General features: G+C 38.9%; 1 non-coding gene across 1 annotated transcript; it reads left to right on the top strand.

Annotated features, from left to right (window-relative positions):
- The first annotated feature begins 13,778 nt into the window (after positions 1-13,778).
- LOC141699126 (small nucleolar RNA R71) lies at positions 13,779-13,885 on the top strand. Its single transcript, XR_012565611.1, has one exon. It is a non-coding gene; the product is annotated as a small nucleolar RNA R71 (small nucleolar RNA).
- Positions 13,886-15,903: the final 2,018 nt, after the last annotated feature.

Here is a 15,903-nt window from a genome sequence, read left to right as displayed (position 1 = left end):
AAAGTAATATTCATTAAATAGAATAAACAGAGTCGTAAATCCTCGAATGAATATTCAAAGTAATATTCATTAAACAGAATAAACAGAGTCATAAGTCCTCGAATGAATATTCCAAGTAATATTCATTAATAAAAATAAAGTTATCGAATAAACCTTATTCGATTAATAGTTTTAAAAACTATATCTCTCTCTCTATATATATATATAAATATAGATATATATAATATACTCGGGAACATCGACTCTCGGTTTAGAAAATGTTCACCTTTGGGTCCCCTATACTAAGGGTATACGCAACAACTGCTTATCTCTAGCATAGGTATTATGCAACTTATAAGCATTTGAATCAACAATTAGATATCAAGATTACGAAACAGGCATGCATATAAATATCATATCACATGCTCCAATATATTGCAAGACTTTGCTAATAATAATCATGCACTTATCACAAGATAATGCATATACATATATTTACATCACAACAACAGTATAACGGGTAGAAAACTTGCCTGAGCGACTGGGGGTGATAAAAGGCCTGGGACGAGTCTGGTAACCTATAAACATCATATAAGTTGGAATTAAACCAAAGTCGCTTATGAATCTATACTTTAACCAATTAGACCCTAACGTTCGCTTTCGCGCTTAACGATTCACTTAGGTCGTTCGAGTACCCTTGGATCCACCATTTTTAATAAATTAACCATTAAGAGTTTTAAGGAGATTCTTTCGCGAGTACCCTACCAACTGTCTAACCCACTTTACATAATTGTTTCATAACCCAATTATTCATTTAAGGTCCTTAACCAAGGTTTCAAAGTAAGGCTAGGGGTAATGGTTCGGTCGCGAAGCACCGTTACTTAAAACGGTCGTTTCTCCTAAACCGTACATCGGATTCAAGCGAACCACATATCAAAACAAAGCTCGTAACATGAACTATCTAAACATGGCAAGGGTCAGAATCTAACAATGAGTGCATGGGTCCTTAAGTTAAGAACAAAAACAGTCTAAGGAAAATTGGGCATTATGACGGCTATAACTTAGCAATTCCCAAATTTTTACCCAATGAATTCAATATTAAACCACCACCAATCAACACCATTCCACCATCATTCAACCACAAATCAACCATACAACCAAACTTCATCCAAATCCTATTAAATCAGTCCATTACTTCATGTTTTATCCATCTTATTCAATCTCAAACAAGAGCTACTAACTATACTTAAGGTTCATCAACCAACAACCAAGATTTATAACCCAAAATCATTATAATTCCAACCAAACTCTAAAAATACAAGAATCATGCTCTCATGAAATATAACAAACAAAACCAAACCTAATACTCAAAGTAAAGTTAGGGTTTGGAGGGGTTATACCTTCCTTGGAGAGTGGAGAATCACTTAGGAAGCCTTAAATAACCACTAACTATCTCTACTAAGCTTGGATCTTGAAGAAAACATAAGAAAACACAAAGTTAGTTTCTTGAAAACACTATTCACCAAGAACTTTGATGAATTGATTAGCTATGTTAAACATGGAATCTTGAGCTTAAACTTATAGCTCATCTAAGTTATGAATTATGGAAGCTAAAGAAACAAACCTCTTGATTTTTGAAGGTGTGTAGCTTGAGTTTTGAAAATTCTCCTTTGCTTTTCATGGAAAAGCCGAGAGCAAGAATGAGGGGGGAGAAGAAATGCTTCTTGTTTGGTTGCTTTCCCTTTTTGTTTTGTTAATTACCTTTTACCATGGTAAAAAATGAATGGCTTAAAATCAACCAACAATTCCTTCCCTTTTGGTCATGCTTAGGTCATCATTCTTTTGTCATCTTCCCATGCTTGTCCTCTTCTTATTGGTTTGATCACATCATCCTCACTAACCTCTTTGATTAGCTCCTAATTACTTGGCTAATGACCGCTGATCTGTTATACGGTTCGCTTAATTTTCGTTTTCGTTTATCGTTTGAGGGATCATACCCAGGATCTTATTATTTGGGTTCCCTTAACCTTTCTCAATACATTATATTCCTTTTATGATCCTTTCTTATAATCCTTGAATTTAAATCCTTTTTATCATGTTCCCTTATACTCAATTCTTTCGGTATCTGGTGGATTTTCGGGAAAAATTAAAGTGTTCGGATTTGGATTATGACGATCTTTACATACACTTATATACCACATAGAGTACTAATAATATCTCAGAAGATCAATAAAAGAACCCCTACATAGTGTGGTATGAAAAGTTTTCTTATTCAGCATAATCAGCAAAATCACTATTCATAAGGGTTTCAAAAATTCCAAAAATTGGGGTTATTACATCTATATATATATATAGTTTTCTCTAACTCTTAATCGAATAATCTATATTCGATGGTTTTGAATAATAATCAAACTTATTTTCGATTATTCAAATAAGGATCGTACTTTCGTATAAGTATATCTTTTGTTATTTATTATTCGTTTCAAGTATGAGTTTTGAAACTTCTACTTCAATTATTTTATAAAGATTATCCTTTATGGGAATATTATTTAAATAATAATATTCAGATATTTTCTAATATATCGGGACTGATTTATTTTATTAAATCATCATTACTCTAAACATTCTTTAAAATGTTTTCGAGTCTTCAAAATGATTTTAAAAGTTAGAGCGGATCCCAGAACTCGTTTTCAAATTTAAGATCTTCCTTTCGAAGGGGATTTAAATACTCGCTTAAAAATCCGAGGGATCCGGCTCTGTGGTGTATTTTATATTCGCAACGAGGTTGCGGTTTTGATAAAAGAATTTGATTACTTGCCCAATGTTCGGGAAGTAAGTCCATCTAATTGAGTCGGCATAAGCGACAGGTCAGGGTACCGTCTATCAAAGTGTAAGTGGCTGGGTGCCAGTCCATCAACGCATAAGAGGCCGGGTGGCGGTCCAGCACAAGGCCCTAATGCGGCCAGGGTGATGACCAGTGGGGGATTAATCCATCTACTAGTAGAAAAGGTTACTTAATTGGTATCTTTTCCTGATCAGCAAGATATCGGGTTTATGCCAAAGCTTTCTTCTTTCCAAATTCATTGGATATTAGAACTCTGTTTATAATTTTTATAACAGAGGTTTTCAAGGAGTGTATGAGATATATATATAAGTGAATATATATATATATTGGGACTTAATGAAGTATCTCGTAACTTTATTTCTTTCAAATGATATTTCAAAGATTGAATCTATTCAAGTCTTATCTTGTAGTCTCATCTGTGTGATGAACTTTTGAAACTGATTATAACTTGAAAGGTGGTAGTTCAAGTAGTATTTGGAAAGGATATAAGTATATTGGAGTATCTTGTAACTTCATCTTTTCAACTTATATCCAGTTAATTATTATCTTATGCATGACAAAGATTTTCAGAAAAACGTTAAGACAAGGTTAGATATATGAGATCACCTTGCAACAATATTTTTATATAGTTATAAACTGGAACTCTATGTATATTATGCATGGAAGAGGATTTCCAAGATTTTGAAAAGTATATATACATATATAATGAATATTTTGTGACTTGGTCGCGTTAAGATACCAACTTGGTTCATTTCTTCTTGACCAAGACTTTCATGAGTACTATGAGAATGCTCATATATTGTTAATTATTATACATATTATTTTGGTGGGCTTGTTACTTACCCTTGCTTTCTTCTTTCATCACACAACAACAGATAGACAAGATGAACAGGACCAAGCTCCCAATTCGCAAGCGGATAGGAAACATTCCGCAGTTTCCTGTAGGCATTGATGCCGCTGTAGCCGAGGTAGGAACTACCAATAGGCTAGGTTTCAACTATTGATGTACCAGACTTATGTAGATTATGAATTGTACTAATGGTAAAGAATATGTAAATTTATTCAGAAACCCTTTTAAGGTGTAATGGTTTATAATTAGGGAATAAAATGACTTGTGTTATTTATGGTATTCATCTCTGAGACTATAACTTGTGGTGTGTGTGTGTATTGTGGGGTCACAGTGTGCAATAGTTGGTGATTTATTAAGATTACGTGTTATTAAGGAAAATGAAACTCGTGACAATCCGGATCCCCGACCCCGGATTTGGGGGTGCTATAGAAATGGTATTAGAGCTAAGCGTTATAAACCTCAGAGATAATGTGACGTTAAAATAATAAGTTCACTAAGATAATAAGAACTCTTTCCAAGTTCATGGTCGGACTACCTAGTGTAGTACTGACAGTTAAAAACCCTTACGGGAAACCTTATGAATATCATGATAGAAGCGTAGTTCGTTATCCTATATGATAGCGGGACTCCGAACCCTGAGGTTGAGGAGCAACAACACGATGATGTTTTATTACTTATTGGAGATCAGATTGTGGATCCGATAGAGCGTCCTAACGAGGGACCAGATAATGCTCATGTTGAGGATGTAGCCTTTGAGGAGGTTGTCCCAGAAGAGATTGTTGCTGAGGAGGATCCTGAAAAAAGTAAAAAAAATTGATCGCTGAGGAATTGATGACCGTAGTCAGGGCGACTACGAGAGATAGGAATTGCCGGTTACTACCGTAGGTTCGTTCAAAATTTTGCAAAGATCACAGCCCGTTTAACGAAGCTTACTCGTAAGACTGAGAAGTTCGTATGGAAAGAGGAATGCGAGAACAGATTCCAAGAACTGAAGAAAAGATTGGTGACGGCCCCTGTGTTGGCGTTGCCGTAGGAAAAAAAAGGAGATTTTGTAATTTATAGTGATGCTTCGCACAAGGGATTAGGGTGCATGCTTATGCAACACAGTAAGGTAATCATGTACGCGTCAAAATAATTAAGGGAATATAAAATTCGATATTGTTAGGGCGAAAACACGCGCTAATAACACACACAAGAATACGCGTTCGCAAGTAGTATATAATACTTTCTAGTTCGTTCCCACAGAGACTCAGACTAATTATGTTCAATTAAACCCACTCACCAATGTATGATTACTTCTCAATGTTAAAACAATAACACTCAAAATTGAGTAACTAATTATTAACTACAATTAACTATGAGAATTAAGCACTTAATTAACACTTGAATTAATCAATATTAAAACACTCATGAGATCACAACTTCATTACTACTTCCTTCGATAGTCATTGTTATTACCCTTAGCATGCAACAGTGATGATATTAATCGAATAACACGAAACTGATAAAAGCCAACTTTCATTGTACTAATACCATTCTACCAAACATCCAAAATTAAGATAGAAGTTGAATAGGCATCAATTATGTTGAGTCCCTATATGTCTACAAAAATTGACAACATAACGATTTAAGCACAAGTTATTCCTTTTGATTACGCAGGGCGAATAAAACGGTTAGAGTTACCCACTAATCATGTATACTCTTACATGAACCTATGCTAGCATGGCAAGTTCTAAATCTCAAGATCCACCGTCGCTTCACAAGAGATTAACACCCTATCTTATATGTTCGCGACGCACATAAGACGAATATGCACAACCAATACTAGATATCATACAATCATCACACACTAAGGTATTAAACAACTAACTAAAGAATTCCATAGTAAATCCGTTACGACCCCATGATCACAATTAGCCCATGATCATCGTCATCATGGGTTCATATGAAAACATGATAATAACACACAAGAATAATAACTAAAACTAATTATATTAAACCAGAGTACGTCACAAGAGTAAATAGGTTCAAAATAAAGAAAACTAGCATCTAACGTTACAATGAAATAAAGAATCACAAGAAAGTATGCTTCCTCTTCGTTGCGGTGTGCTAAAACGGTCTTCTTCCTTATCTCCTCGCTCTTCGATTAATACTACGATCCAACCTTTGTGAAACGTCTATGAAATCTACTTATATAGGAGTCCCATAAAGCCCAGCTAACTCAGAAGTTGGAAGTTAAACAAAATTAGAAGTCTAAAATAATAAATCTGATTTTCCGTCCCTGCGCGGCCGCTCAGCATTCCTGAGCGGGCGCTTAGCTTCCTGAGCAGTTGCTCAGCAGAGCTGAGCGGGCGCTCAGACCCCTTCTGGAATCTGCACTATTTTTCTCCCGTTTCTTCGTTGCAATCTGCTCCTATCTTCCCGCTTACAATGCTAAACACATGCCAAGGCTTATTATTGATGAAATCTCTCCCGAAATGCAATTAATACCCTGAAATGAACAAATACTAGAAAAACGCATCAAATACACAAAATACTTGATTTTAAGACATCAATTTAAGCCATTATAAGATGTTCTAAGTGGTATAAAATGCCACTTATCACACCCCCAAACTTAAATCGATGCTTGTCCTCAAGCGTCACATACTTAAAAACAAAACAAAAACATGCATGAATGCAATCTATATGAAATGCAGCGATCGCCCTTCTACGACCAAACCAACCAACTTACGACATCTCAACAAATGCAATTAGCCGAATAAAGATCAATCAAACCATGCAAACTAACATACAACCAGAAACGTGGTGTGTGAAGATGCTTAACAGATATGCTTCGAAAGTAGATCAATTATCATAACTCGACTATCCTCAAGGTAATCGCATGATTATACGAAGAATAAAATTCTAGGCACAAAATGACTTAAAACACTTCAAGATTACTGGAGCTTATTACAGAATCATGCTTTTATTTAACACAACAAACAACTGCTTATTTGACCGTGCAATGACTGAGGTCCACAAAAGACTTATGCAATGGTATCCATGTAGCGAGCGTTAGGTTAGCGGATCCCAGACTATAAAAGCCTTAGGTCACTAGGCACAAAGTCCCCTAAGAACTTAATAACTCGAATACCAAAGAGCCCACTCGTGATCAATCATACATTAACTCTTTTTCTTCTTTTTTTCCTTTTTCATTTTCTATTTTTTTTTCTTCTTTTTTTCTATATTTTTTTTCCAAAATTTCTGAGCAAGTGCGTTTCGCTCCATCCTGCTCAACCCTAGATTACTCGCTTAAAAATACGAGCCGACTACTAGCCATTTGACACCTAGCCACTATTAGCAGTGAATTCCATTTTTTACTCCAATTTTTCTTTTCATGCCTTTTATCACTAAGAACCTATTATAAAATTCTAAGCATAATCAATAGATTAACCTTGAAAACCATCAAACCATAACAACAATCTAGTCCTTAAGCATTCTCTAAAACTTAGTGAAATTATAAATATTTCTAGCATGCATATCAACCTACAAGACTCAACATCACTTTAACGCTATCACTACACTCGCATCAACATCACAAATTAATTGGTAAATCAGCGCAAAAGGGATCATGGTATATGCACGAGCTACATGACATGATAAATAAAGCTATAAATAAAAAAACAAACTATATGGCAACAAATATGCAATTATATGAACTAAACTATCATGAATATGCAACTATATGACACACACACAAAATATTCCTTAACTACCACCCCCAAACTTAAAATCTTCACTGTCCCCAGTGAAGGTAGTAGAAAGGAACACAGGGTATACCTACTCGGAGAGATCATCATCATCATCATTACCCTCAGAGGGTGGTGTATCAGGAGGCGGATATGCAGAGTCCTCACCAAAAACTGGCCACTGGATGTCAGCTCCAAGGCCTCTAAAAGCAGTCCCAAGCGCAAGGGTGAGCTCCTGAGCAAACCTGCTCTGCGTCTCGTACATAGCATCCATCCTCCTCGACAGCCTCCTATACTGGGCATCAGCCATCTCAGCACCCTCCTGAGCTCTAGAAGAACCAGCCTCATCTCGCCTTGGCCTCGCCATGGTAGCACCTCGTGCTGGACGCCCTCTTGGAAGATGATAACCCAGCCCATGCTCCTCGGGCTCACCACCGGTCCACTCCTGCATCGCATGCAGAGTCCCGGAGTCAATAGGAGCGGCCGACAACTGCAACTGCTCATGAGACGGCCACTGAACTCCAACTGCTCGGCAAAGCTTTTTAACCGTGGATGCATAAGGGATGTTCATGTGCTTAGCTCCCCTAAAAAACTTCAGAATTCCTTGGTAGATGAACTCACCAAGGTCCACATAGTACTCCTCATTCAAAATACCCCATAACAACTATGCTCTCTCAACTGTGACCTCATGTTCATGTAAAGTAGGCAGAATATTAGCGCAAATAAAAGCATTCTGTGCACGGGCATACTTATTCATCACAATCGCCGGAAAATGGCGATACTCGTTAGTCCCAGTCTTGAAGGTCCAAACTGTGCCCGGCCTACAGAGGGTAGCACAAATCAAATCCAAGTCAAAATCCTCAGCAGTCTTCTCGTTCCACTTCTCCTCCGTGGGCTTCCTCTGTCGCTGCCCAATCACACAGCGAATTGCCGCAGGGTGATAATCCACCGTCATCCCCCGAACAACAGAATACCCATTCTTCTCAACCATTGCGTTCGTATAGAACTCGCGAACAACGCTCATCGGAACTGCTTCAGGAGACTCACAGAACGCAATCCAACCCTTCTCCGCAATCATAGGCAACAACTCACCATCCCTCCCTGATGGTAAGAACCCCCTCTCCTTCAAAATCGGCTTACCCAGAAGCCTAGTATACTCGTCATCAGCAGCCCTATCAAACAACCGAGGCCTCACATCAGTACCCCTTGAAGAATCAGCAGTAGGGACAGTGCTGCTGCTATCAATAGTCCTGGATCTCTTGGGTGCAATCGAAACTGAGAAAAAGTGTTTAAGATTTGTGTTTTTGGATATGGGAGAGAGTTTAAGGTTTGAAAGTGTATGGGGAGTATATGGAATAGGTGTATGTATATATAGGGTATAGATTAGGGTAAAATTTGATTAGGAGTGGGTTTGAGGGTTAAAAACATGGGATAATGGGGAAATAGGTCGTGGGTAATGGGGCTGTGTATTGTGTTTTTATTTTTCAGATTTTTTTTAGATTTTTATAGGACTTAAAATTTTTTCTTCCAGTCGGGCCTTGAGCGGTCACTCAGCAAAGCTGAGCGGGCGTTCAGCAAAGCTGAACGGGCGCTCAGCTTGCTGAGCGGTCGCTAAGCAGAGCTGAACGGGCGCTCAGGGGTCTTCTAGAATTTTTTTTTCCTTGCCCTGTTTTTCTGATTTTTTGTGGTTTTGGATAGGTGACTAACTTCTAAGGGTTTCTGTAACAACAAATCATGGGTTGCCTCCCAAAAAGCGCTTCTTTTTCGTCATTAGCTTGACGTAACGTACCTTAATCAAGTTGATAATAAAACGGCACTAACCACTTCCCGGTTTTCCGTGTCCCCATAGTAATGCTTCAAACGCTGACCATTAACCTTGAATGCTTGGTCCGGATCATCCTCAAAAATCTCCACCGCTCCATGTGGAAACACAGTTTTGACAATAAAAGGTCCAGACCACCTTGATTTCAACTTCCTACGAAAAAGTCGGAGATGAGAGTTGAATAAAAGAACTTGCTGTCCTGGCATAAATAACTTAGGATGTAACTTCTTGTCGTACCACTTTTTCACTTTTTCCTTGTACATTTTGTTGTTCTCGTACGCTTGGATACGAAATTCATCAAGTTTATTTAGCTGAAGCATTCGCTTCTTTCCAGCTGCATCTAGATCCAGGTTCAACTTCTTCAACGCCCAATAGGCCTTATGCTCAAGCTCCGCAGGTAAATGACATCCCTTACCATACACAAGTTGAAACGGGGACATCCCAAGTGGAGTCTTATATGTTGTTCTTGAAGCCCACACAGCTTCATCGAGCTTTAAAGACCAATCCTTCCTTGACGGACAAACAACCTTCTCTAGAATGCGCTTGATCTCTCTGTTAGACATTTCCGCTTGACCATTAGTTTGTGGATGATAGGCAGTAGCAACACGATGATTCATATTATAGCACTGCATCATAGAAGTAAACTTACGGTTGCAGAAATGCGACCCTTCATCACTTATGATCACTCGTGGCATTCCAAACCTTGTGAAAATCTGTTTATGAAGAAAATTCAACACTACCTTTACATCATTCATCGGTAGAGCTTTGACTTCTACCCATTTCGAGACATAATCGACTGCCAGCAAGATGTACTGATTATTGCAGGATGAGACAAAAGGCCCCATGAAATCGATTCCCCAAACATCAAAGACCTCGATTTCAAGCATCACATTTAACGGCATCTCATCCTTCCTTGTAAGATTCCCCACTCTTTGGAAACGATCACACCTTAAAACGAACTGATGAGCATCCTTAAACAAAGTAGGCTAGAAAAAACCTGCTTGCAGAATACGAGTTGCCGTCTTCTCACCACTATAATGTCCACCATAAATTATAGAGTGGCAGTCTCGTAATATCCCCTCTGTCTCAAAGAATGGGAACCATGGCTCTTCCTCCTGAACTGCGAACAACTGCTCATCCGGAAAAGATTCGTTGATCAACGTCTTATCATGTGAAGTAGACCCGGGATTCTCCAGTCTAGAGAGATGGTCAGCTACTTGATTCTCAGTACCTTTTCGATCCTTGATCTCTAATTCAAATTCTTGTAGCAAGAGCACCCAACGAATGAGTCTGTACTTCGAATCCTTCTTGGAAACCAAATAGCGAATGGCCGCGTGATCAGTGAATACTGTCACCTTTGTCCCAAGCAAATAAGATCGAAATTTTTTGAAACCAAAGACTATAGCCAAGAGCTCCTTCTCAGTAGTGGTGTAGTTCATTTGGGCCCCATTTAAGGTCTTGCTAGCATAGTAGACCACATGAAAGAGATTATTCTTGCGCTGCCCAAGAACTGCGCCCACCGCATAATCACTCGTATCACACATCATCTCAAAAGGCTCTGTCCAATCAGGTGCTATAATAACCGGTGCATTTATCAAACTTTTCTTGAGAGTATCGAATGCCGTCAAGAATTCATCATCAAATTTAAAAGGCACATCCTTCTCAAGCAAGTTACACAACGGTTTAGATATCTTCGAAAAGTCCTTGATGAAAAAACGATAAAAACCCGCATGACCAAGAAAACTACGAATTCCTTTCAGAGAAATAGGTGGTGGAAGATTTTCAATGACTCCCACCTTGGCTTTGTCCACCTCAAGACCCTTGCTAGAGACCTTATGCCCAAGAATAATGCCTTCACGCACCATAAAGTGACATTTTTCCCAATTAAGCACCAAATTAGTTTCCACACACCTTTTTAGTACTGCACGAAGATTATTCAAACATTCATCATACGAATGTCCAAAGACAGAGAAGTCATCCATGAACACTTTGACATTATTTCCAATCATATCAGAGAATATAGCCATCATATATCTCTGAAAAGTGGTCGGTGCGCCACATAAGCCAAACGAAACTCTGCGAAAAGCAAACGTGCCAAATGGACAAGTAAAGGTAGTCTATTCTTGGTCCTCTGGTGTAATACATATCTGATTATACCCCGAATAACCATCCAGAAGACAATAATACTCGTGACCGGCCAACCTGTAGAGCATTTGATCAATAAACGGAAGAGGGAAGTGATCCTTCCTCGTGGCCTTGTTCAACTTTCTGTAGTCCATGCATACCCTCCATCCTGTGACTTTTCGAGTGGGGATGAGCTCGTTCTTCTCATTTGCTACCACAGTAATACCTCCTTTCTTAGGTACACATTGCACTGGGCTCACCCAAGAACTGTCAGAAATAGGATAGATGATTCCTGCATCCAGCCACTTCAGAATTTCTTTCTTCACCACTTCTTTCATGATAGGATTAAGTCTGCGCTGTTGCTCAACAGTCGGCTTACTACCCTCCTCTAGCAGAATCCTATGCATGCAGTATGAAGGGCTGATCCCTTTGATATCTACTATATTCCATCCGATAGCCGATTTGAATTCTCTCAAGATCCTTAAGAGCTTATCCTCCTCACTACCTCAAAGGTCAGATGCAATAATAACAGGTAAAGTAGATGCATCACCTAAAAAAGCATACCTCAAGTGTGCAGGCAATGGTTTAAGCTCCAAGGTAGGTGCTTCCTCGATAGATGGTTTGAGCTTTCCTTCAATATTTTTAAGGTCAGAAGTACCAAGAGATTCAAATGGCATGTCTAGCTTTCGCCTCCAAGGAGAAGCATTTAGATATTGTAGTTGCTTATTGCCATCCTCATCATCACTGTCAAAATCCCCCACTAAGGCCTTCTCTAATGCATCAGACATTAGCATATGATCAAGTTCTGAAGTAACCGCAGAATCAATCAAATCCACTTTTAAGCACTCCCCATCTTCTGTAGGGAATTTCATCGCTTTGAATACATTAAATGTCACATCCTGATCCTGCACCCGCATAGTAAGTTCACCTTTCTGCACATCTATCAAGGTACGGCCTGTAGCCAAGAAATGTCTCCCCAAGATTATGGGAATCTTCTTATCTTCCTCGAAATCCAGAATAACAAAGTCTGTAGGAAAGAAGAGCTTATCCACCTTTACTAGCACATCCTCCACTATGCCTCGTGGGTATGTAATAGAACGATCAGCCAATTGCAGAGACATGTAGGTGGGTTTTGGATCAGGTAAATTCAACTTTTTGAAGATCGACAACGGCATCAGATTGATTCTTGCTCCCAAATCACAAAGGCACTTGTAAAAAGACAACTTGCCAATAGTGCAAGGAATGGTGAAGCTACCTGGATCTTTAAGCTTTGGAGGTAACTTTTGTTACAGCACAGCACTGCATTCTTCCATTAAAGCAACGGTCTAAAGATCATCCAGTTTCACCTTCCTTGAAAGAATACTTTTCATAAATTTCGCATAACTAGGCATTTGCTCCAGAGCCTCAGCGAAAGGTATGTTGATGTGAAGTTTCTTGAACACCTCCAGAAACTTACCGAACTGCTTATCCAGCTTTTGTTGTTGTAATCTCTTAGGGAAAGGTGGTGGAGGATAAAGCTGTTTCTCCCCTGTATTACCCTCAGGAAGAGTGTGTTCAACAGTAGTCTTCCTTGGTTCCGCCGCTTTCTCCTTTTTCTTAGCTTCTTCATCACCAACTTCAGCTTCTCCTTCTTTTGCTTTTTCAGCATCAGCAACTTTTTCAGATCTTAAGGTAATAGCCTTGACTTGCTCTTTAGATTCTTTCCTGCCTGGCACTTCAGTATCACTGGGAAGTGTGCCAGGTTGACGATTGAGTACTGCATTGGCTATTTGATCGATTTGATTTTCCAAGGTCTTAATAGAAACCGCCTGACTCTTGCACAACAGCTTAAGTTCCTGAAAATCAACACTAGAGGGTGGAGCTGCACCTCCTTATTGAGGATATGATTGCCTTTGAGCATAATGCTGTGGTTGCTGGAATCCAGGTGGATTGAACTGTTTACTTACGCCTTGCTGATATGGTTGCTGAATAGCATTTTGATTATTACTCCAACTGAAATTTGGATGATTTCTGTTGTTATGATGATAAGTAGCTGGCACAGGCTGCCGCGGTCGCTGATAATTGTTCACATACAGAACAGATTCATTAACAAGAGAACACTGATCCGTAGCATGAGAACCTGCACAAAGCTCACAGACCATAGCTATCTGATTGACTCCATAGGTGGCTAGAGAATCGACCTTCATAGAAAGCGCGTGGAGCTGCGCTGCAATAGTTGTAGCTGCATAAACTTCCAAAATACCTGCTACCTTTCCAGGCATCATCCTTTGAGTCGGGTTTTGATGCTCATTTGCAGCCATAGTCTCAATAAGATTATAAGCCTCAGTATAGCTTTTGGCCCACAAGGCGCCTCCAGCTGCTGCATCGAGCATAGGCCGAGATTGGGCCCCCAAACCATTATAGAAACCAGTGATCACCATCCAATCAGGCATTCCATGATGTGGACACTTTCTCAACATTTCCTTGTAGCGCTCCCAAGCTTCGCACATAGATTCTGTAGGTTGCTGCGCAAACTGAGTAAGAGCACTCCACATAGCAGCAGTCTTCGCCATTGGATAAAACTTCACCAGAAACTTTTGCGCAAGATCTTGCCAAGTAGTGATAGACCCAGTTGGTTCAGAATGTAATCAGTCCTTAGCTTTATCCCTCAGTGAGAATGGGAAAAGCCTCAGCTTGATAGCCTCATCAGTCACACCATTATATTTGAAAGTACTACAGATCTCGACAAAATTCCTTATGTGTATGTTGGGGTCTTCAGTCGCAGCACCTCCAAAAGAAACAGAATTCTGCACCATCTGAATAGTGCCCGGCTTGATTTCAAAGTTATTGGCCTCAATAGCCGGGTGCATGATGCTAGACTGAATATCATCAATTTTAGGCCGAGAAAAGTCCATAAGAGTTGGATCTGCCGGAACTATACGATCACCCATGATTACTGGCTCTTTCTGCTCACTTCCTGAATCCGAATCTTCAAATTCTATCTTCTCCGGAATATCAAGAACTTCATCTGTCTCCTCAGCCGTATCTAAAGTCCTCTTGCGAGTACGAGAACATGTTTTCATAAACGCTTGCTAAGGTACCTGAAACACAACCGGAAACATTAAGTAACACGTCTTAATCACTGAGTCCTAATGACCAATGATGGTAAGTACATAAACTAAACAAATACGCCGAGTCCCCAGAAGTGGTGCCAAAAACTTGTTAGGGTGAAAACACGCGCTAATAACACACGCAAGTATACGCGTTCGCAAGTAGTATAGAATACTTTCTAGTTCGTTCCCACAGAGACTCAGAGTAATTATGTTCAATTAAACTCACTCACCAATGTATGATTACTTCTCAATGTTAAAACAATAACACTCAGAATTGAGTAACTAATTACTAACTACAATTAACTATGAGAATTAAGCACTTAATTAACACTTGAATTAATCAATATTAAAACACTCATGAGATCACAACTTCATTACTACTTCCTTCAATAGTCATTGTTATTACCCTTAGCATGCAACAATGATGATATTAATCGAATAACACGAAACTGATAAAAGCCAACTTTCATTGTACTAATACCATTCTACCAAGCATCCACAATTAAGATACAAGTTGAATATGCATCAATTATGTTGAGTCCCTATATGTCTACAGAAATTGACAACATAACAATTTAAGCACAAGTTATTCCTTTTGATTACACAGGGCGAATAAAACGGTTAGAGTTACCCACTAATCATGTATACTCTTACATGAACCTATGCTAGCATGGAAAGTTCTAAATCTCAAGATCCACCTCGCTTCACAAGAGATTAACACCCTATCTTATATGTTCGCGACGCACATAAGACGAATACGCACATCCAATACTAGATATCATACAATTATCACACAGTAAGGTATTAAACAACTAACTAAAGAATTCCATAGTAAATCCGTTACGATCCCATGATCACGATTAGCCCATGATAGCACTCATCGTCATCATGGGTTCATATGAAAACATGATAATAACACACAAGAATAATAACTAAAACTAATTATATTAAACCAGAGTACGTCACAATAGTAAATAGGTTCAAAGTAAAGTAAACTAGCATCCAACGTTACAACGAAATAAAGAATCACAAGAAAATATGCTTCCTCTTCGTTGCAGTGTGCTAAAACGGTCTTCTTCCTTATCTCCTCGCTCTTCGATTAATACTACGATCCAACCTTTGTGAAATGTCTCTGCAATCTACTTATATAGGAGTCCCATAAAGCTCAGCTAACTCAGAAGTTGGAAGTTAAACAGAATCAGAAGTCTAAAATAATAAATCTGGCCGCTCAGCATTCCTGAGCGGGCGCTCAGACCCCTTCTGGAATCTGCACTATTTTTCTCCCATTTCTTCGCTGCAATCTGCTCCTATCTTCCCGCTTATAATGCTAAACACATGCCAAGGCTTATTATTGATGAAATCTCTCCCGAAATGCAATTAATACCCTGAAATGCACAAACACTAGAAAAATGCATCAAATACACAAAATACTTGATTTCAAGACATCAATTCAAGCCATTATA

This window comes from Apium graveolens, chromosome 11 (assembly GCF_009905375.1).
Source record: "Apium graveolens cultivar Ventura chromosome 11, ASM990537v1, whole genome shotgun sequence".
In the NCBI taxonomy this organism is placed as follows: Eukaryota; Viridiplantae; Streptophyta; class Magnoliopsida; order Apiales; family Apiaceae; genus Apium; species Apium graveolens.
The sequence above is the reverse complement of the archived record's forward strand: the minus strand, read 5'-3'. Positions and strand labels throughout refer to the sequence as shown.